The sequence below is a fragment of the Pristiophorus japonicus genome, chromosome 8 (genome assembly GCF_044704955.1).
Source record: "Pristiophorus japonicus isolate sPriJap1 chromosome 8, sPriJap1.hap1, whole genome shotgun sequence".
In the NCBI taxonomy this organism is placed as follows: domain Eukaryota; kingdom Metazoa; phylum Chordata; class Chondrichthyes; family Pristiophoridae; genus Pristiophorus; species Pristiophorus japonicus.
The window spans coordinates 216,511,972-216,518,553 of record NC_091984.1 but is presented as its reverse complement, the minus strand read 5'-3'; the positions used below and the strand labels follow the sequence as shown (position 1 = coordinate 216,518,553).

The following is a 6,582-nucleotide window of genomic DNA, read 5'->3' as shown; positions in this document are numbered from 1 at the left end:
GGTTGTGAACAGTCTGGTTCAGCCTCAGACCAATGCTAGGGAGAGGGATGGTGTCGGTGCCTAGGGAATGCAGTTTGTGGCGGGGATCGAAGACAATGGCTTCGGTCTTCGCAATATTTAATTGGAGAAAATCTCTGCACATCCAGTACTGGATGTCGGTCAAGCAGTCTGACAATTTAGAGACCATGGAGGTGTTGAGAGAAGTGATGGTGAGGTAGAGCTGGGTGTCGCCAGCGTAAATGTGGAAACTGACACCATGTTTTCGGATGATGTCACCAAGGGGCAGCATATAGATGAGAAATAGGAGGGGGCCAAGGATAGATCCTTGGGGGACACCAGAGGTAATGATGCGGGAGTGAGAAGAGAAGCCATTGCAGGTGATTTACTGGCCATGATTAGATAGATAAGAATGGGCTGTGGTTCTCGTATTGGACTGCTCAGCCAACTAAGAACTCATCTTAAGAGTGGAAGCAAGTCTTCCTCGATTCCAAGGGACTGCCTATGAAGAATGGAACCTGGCGAGTGCAATCCCACCAAGCTGGACGATGGTGGAGAGACATTGGAGGAGGATGGAGTGGTCAATTGTATCAAAGGCTGCAGACAAGTCGAGGACGAGGAGGGATGGTTTACCTTTGTCACAGTTACAAAGGATGTCATTTGTAACTTTGACGAGAGTCATTTTGGTACTGTGACAGGGGCGGAAACCAGATTGAAGGGATTCAAACATGATGCTCTGGGAATGATGGGCACGGATTTGGGAGGCGACAACACATTCAAGGACTTTGGAGGGAAAGGGTAAGTTGAAGAAGCGCCTTGGGAATTATTTGGCCAGGTTAATGCAAGTGCAAATTGTTGAATTATTGCTGGGAACGTTGTGTGTGTGTGTGCTCTTGACCCAGCTTCAAGGTGGACAGGCCAGGGAGTGAATGCACCTCGCCGAATGCATGTGGATGGTCACGCATGCGCCGCAGAGCCGAGCCCGGAGCGCAGCGGCCGAGCGAGAAAAAGGACTCGCTCGCTTGGTGACGCCATCACGCAAGCGTTTTATGTAAATGAGATTTAAAAACAAATGTGTTGGGTTGAGCGGGGCCCGCGCGCGAGATGGCCGGACAGCGGAGGCTCGAGCGGGACTACAGCGGCATTCAGGGGCCACCTTCTCCAATTCATGAGGTAAAGTCTGGCTGGATTGTGAGGAAAAGTTCGTACACCGAAAGAAAAATGGTAATTTAGCTGTCGGTTTCCATTCCTAATGTTATTGGTTAACTATATGTATATGAGGGTAGCCCGGCTCGGGGGGTTCAGTGACAAACACACACACACACACACACACACATACATACTGAGGTACTCCCCTCACTGGGCTGAGACGAGCCAACTATGGCAGGGTTTCTCTTTTAATTTTTTTTTAAAAAGCTGTTAAAGAGTACAAGATCAGTCACGGGGGTGGTAAATAATACACACAGGCGGCCGCTGGCTTTCTTCAGATTTGAAGACAGTGAGGAGGAGGGGGGGGGGGGGAAGTGCGTGTATGTCTTCGCCCTGTTTTCAGGGGCTGCAGCATCCTCACAGGAAACTGAGAGATTTTATGATGTCCCCTCCTCCTCCCTCCGCACTGTTCCTGTGCTGTGATAGTGACTGAACTCGTGCATTGGTGTCCAGTAAAGCCGACTGTTTTTTTTTAAAAACACAACATTGCAAAGGGGATGGAGTATAAAAGCAGGGAAGTCTTGCTACAGCTCTACAGTGTATTGGTGAGTGCAGTTCTGGTTTCCATATTTACGAAAGAATATAGTTGCTTTGGAGGCAGTTCAGAGAAGGTTCACTAGGTTGATTCTGGAGATGAGGGGTTGACTTATGAGGATAGATTGAACAGGTTGGGCCTCTCTCTACTCATTGGAATTCAGAAGAATGAGAGGTGATCTTATTGAAACATATAAGATTATGAGGGGGCTTGACAAGGTGGATGCAGAGAGGATGTTTCCACTGATGGGGGAGACTAGAACTAGAGGGCATGATCCTAGAATAAGGGACCACCATTTAAAAGAGAGATGAGGAGAAATTTCTTCTTTCAGAGAATTGCAAATCTGTGGAATTTGCTGCCTCAGAGAGCTGTGGAAGCTGGGATATTGAATAAATTTAAGACAGAAATAGACAATTTCTTAAATGATAAGGGGTTATGGGGAGCGGCGGGGAAGTGGAGCTGAGTCCATGATCAGATCAGCCATGATATTGAATGGCGGAGCAGGCTCGAGGGGCCGTATGGACTACTCCTGTTCCTAATTCTTATGTTCCTTATAATCGAAGTACAAAAAAAAAATATTTCCCCTTGGGCAGATTGCAAAAAAGCAAATCCACTGTAGTTGTGGGGCACAAGGCAGAGAGAGACTGCGTTAGTGCAAAGTGATGGTGCACAAAAATCACTCGAGCACTCCTAACGGTGCACAGGTGAAATAAAAAACAGAAGATGCTGGAAAATAACCATCAAGTTAGACAGCACCTGTGGAGAGAGAGAGTTAACATTTCAAATGACTGGAAAAAGTTTGAGATGTAACAGGTCTTGAGCAGGGGTAGGAGCGGCGGGGGGGGGAGGAGGAAGAAGAGGAAGTGAGCCTATTTTCGATTGGTGAGTGTGGTGACTCGGGTTTGCATCAGAGCCACGTGAAGAATTCTTGGGGCCACTGGCGGTGTCCTGGTCAGTATTTATCCCTCAACCAACATCACTAAAACAGATTATCTGGTCGTTATCGCATTGCTGTTTGTGGGCGCTTGCTGTGCGCAAATTGGCTGCAAGAATTAGGAGCAGTAGTTGGCCATACGGCCCCTCGAACCTGCTCTGCCATTCAATAAAATCATGGCTGATCTTTGACCTCAATTACACTTTCCAGCCTGATCCCCATATCCCTTGATTTCCCTAGAGTCCTTAAATCTATTTATCTCGGCCTTGAATATACTCAACGACTGAGTATCCACAGCCCTTTGAGGTAGAGAATTCCAATGATTCATAACCCTCTGAATGAAGCAATTTTTCCTCATTTCTTCCCTACATTACAACAGTGACTAGTGACTGCACTTCAAAAGTACTTCATTGGCTGTAAAGTGCTTTGTGATGTCCTAAGGACATGCAAGGCGCTATATAAATGCAAGTTCTTTATTTTCCTTTTCAACTTACCAGCAATTTTTGGCCCATAATTTTTTGCCAGGTTCACCCCAATGTTATCTTCATTAACTGTCATTTTCACAGGTGAAGCATAAATTGTGAGCTGTGAAGGTCACCTGCCCTGCTCAGAGGCTCCAACCTCATCCTCCTGGGGCTAGGAGCACGTGCTGGCTGCAAGGCGCAGGGAAGATGAGTTTCCTTAGTATTAGGAGATGGGAATCCATTCTGATAATGAGAAAACCGACAGGCAGTCATGTTGTCCCATATTGGGCAGGGACTCCAAGGCATGTGCCTCCCTCAAGGCCTATGTGTTAATATGTCTATCCGGGGAGGAGGGAATAAAGTCGGGTGAGTAGAGTTAATTAGATTAGGACCAGAGGAGACTCGTGTGGAATATAAGCACTGGCATAGCCTCATTAAGCTGAATGGCCTGTTTCTGTGCTGTAGATTCTATGTAAATTGTATATAAATATCCTGATCGTTACCGCAGCGCACTCTTATTCAGAGGGTGCTACTAATAAGTTTTGATTGACCCACCCGAAGTAAGATCTTTTTAAGAGCTACACACCTGTATTTTACAGGAATGATCTGTAATATTGTGTATCCTTTGCATTGTCCACCGGTCACACAAGACTTCGAGCGAACCAGTGAACACCACATGTTCACACTTGATGACCACCCAGGCGCACAATAAGGTAATAATTGTAAATGTGCAGTGGGATGGTGTGCGAGGTAGTGACTGCGATTGTGCAAAATTATTGGGATAGACTGCAGGGATCAGCAATCCTTGTACAGTTGTTTCAACATTCTGCTGGAAATTAGTTCAATATCTTCAAGGCTAAGATAGATTTTACGGGAATCAAGGGCTATTGATATCGGGCGGAAAAGTGGAATTGAGGTCGAAGATCAGTCATGATCTTACTGAACGGCGATGCAGGCTCGAGGGGCCGAATGGCCTACTCCTCCTAATTATTATGTTCTGATCTTGATGAAACAGTGTTTTTAGAACTTTTTGTTGAATGGTTTGTTTTTGGAACTTCTTTTGACTGGTTAGTGCAGGTAAGTGAATTGTATATATTTTTGTGTGTTTTAGAGGCGGTGAATTTTTTAGACAATGTTCATGTAAATAGTTTGTGGCAGATTTGAGAGCCAGGTCTTCGAACACACTTTTCCTCAGACGGCCGAAAGCTGCACTGGCACACTGGAGGCGGTGTTGAATCTCGTCGTCAATGTCTGCTCTTGTTGATAGGCTCTTGAGGTATGGGAAATGGTCCATGTTGTCCAGGGCCATTGGATCTTGATGATTGGGGAGCAAGTGCTGTGCGGCGGGGACAGTTGGTGGAGGACCTTTGCCTTACGGATGTTTAGCATAAGGCCCATGCTTTCGTATGCCTCAGTAAATACATTGACTATGACTTGGAGACTGGGCCCTCAAATCTGCCACCAAGCTCATGATCTACAGGGCTGTAGTAATACCCACCCTCCTGTATGGCTGAGGTACAGTAGGCATCTCAAGTCGCTGAAGAAATACCACCAACGATGTCTCCACAAGATCCTGCAAATCCACTGGGAGGACAGGCGTACCAATGTTGGTGTCCTTGACCAGGCCAACATCCCCAGCATTGAAGCACTGACCACACTTGATTAGCTCTGCTGGGCAGGCCACATCGTTCGCATGCCAGACACGAGACTCCCAAAGCAAGCGCTCTTCTTGGAACTCCTTCACGCCAAATGAGCCAAAGGTGGGCAGAGGAAACATTACAAGGACACCCTCAAAGCTTCTCTGATAAAGTGCAACATCCCCACTGACACCTGGGAATCCCTGGCCTAAGTGGAGGGAGTGCATCTGGGAGGGCCCTGAGCACCTCGAGTCTCTTCTCCGAGAGCATGCAGAAATCATTGCAGGCAGCGGAAAGAGCGTGCGGCAAACCAGTCCCACCCACCCTTTCCCTCAACGACTATCTGTCCCACCTGTGACAGGGACTATGGTTCTCGTATTGGACTGTTCAGTCACCAAAGGACTCATTTTAGAGTGGAAGCAAGTCTTCCTCGATTCCGAGGGACCGCCTGTGATGATGATGATGATGGTGATGATGAAATAGTTTGTGTGTATATTTTTTCATAGCCTGGTATTCTTAAATCATCTCCAGTTTTAAAAATCTACCAGTAAATTGAGGAATATAAGGTTTTTTTATGTACAAGATAAGACTGAGTGTGAGTCGGGGGGGGGGAAAAGAGAGACTTCAGGAATGTGTTCCACAGTGCCATGCAGTGACCGAACCGTGGAACTACACAGTGACAGTTGACATAGCTCTTTCAGAGAACTGGCACAGGCACGATTGGCTGAATGGCCTCCTTCTGTGCTGTATGATTCTATGAATTGAATATTGACATAGCAGTTTACAGTGATAAATGTTGACTTGAAAGTGTAATGTATTTACTTCATGGGATCTTGCTTAAGAATTCATAGCACACATTGCTATTAAGAACTAGTTGGTTGTTAAACCTTGCTAATAAATCACACTACACAATATCAGCTCATGCTCTAGGCTCACAACTGCACACCTAATCGTGGATGACCTAGACCCAGCTGACTGGGGTTTTAGGGTTAGGTTGAGTCTTGTGAACATCACGTAACTGGCTAAACCACTCACACTGCAACAGCTCTACAAACCTGTGAGCATACTCAAGTGCATACATTACAAAAAGTGTGATCCAAAATCATGACCACAGGGATTAAGATTTATGCACAGGAAATGCATGCCTTACGCAAGATTTCTAACAAGATATACAGCTATTTTTAAAAGACGTGCCTCTAGTCTTTGCACCTTTCAAAGGCATCACACCTGCAAAGCATCACTTGTGCATGTACAGAAAATTGTGATTGGCTGAAATATTCACATATCTATTAAGTTACCAATCAAATATCCAATCGACCAAATAAACAGAAGTAGAAAATGGTATCTTATGAGGAATGAGTAGCCTGTAGAAAGCCGATTAATGAAGTTCTTAATTTATTTTAGTCCCCTGGCCAAACATAAGTCCACAATCACCAATTCCTGGCTGCAAAGCTATCTGTGGAAAAAGTCATTACTGTACAAAGAATGATGGTCCTGCCCCTCTCGCAGGCCTGACTCATGTCTCCACTTTCAGATGCAGTTGACAGTAAAATCAATAGTGTCATAAAGATGCATATGATGTTTGAATTGAATAGAATGGCATGACTCCTTGATGTGTGCCAACCACTTTGAATGACCTTTGAGGCAGGACCCCATCCAAGTACAGTAACAATCAAACCCTGCGCACCAAGGTCCTCTGACCTGTGCATGTCATGAATTGTGAATATCAACTAAACTAATGCCATGAATTTGCAGCTTGAAAAACAGCTCATAGCACCTAACTTCAACATTCTGTATTGTGGCCAA

General features: G+C 45.6%; 1 protein-coding gene across 4 annotated transcripts in view; it reads left to right on the top strand.

The window, feature by feature from the left end:
- The first annotated feature begins 1,082 nt into the window (after positions 1–1,082).
- The window catches only part of LOC139268991 (protein-tyrosine sulfotransferase 2-like), a 135,308-nt gene continuing 129,808 nt past the window's right edge, over positions 1,083–6,582 (top strand). For 2 of the 4 annotated variants that reach the window (XM_070887911.1, XM_070887914.1), the window contains exon 1: positions 1,089–1,221. The gene's annotated coding sequence lies outside the window, so the exon portion shown is untranslated. Of the gene's footprint in view, positions 1,222–3,738; positions 3,853–6,582 lie in introns of all 4 variants that reach the window. The other 2 variants (XM_070887913.1, XM_070887912.1) reach the window with 2 other exon arrangements.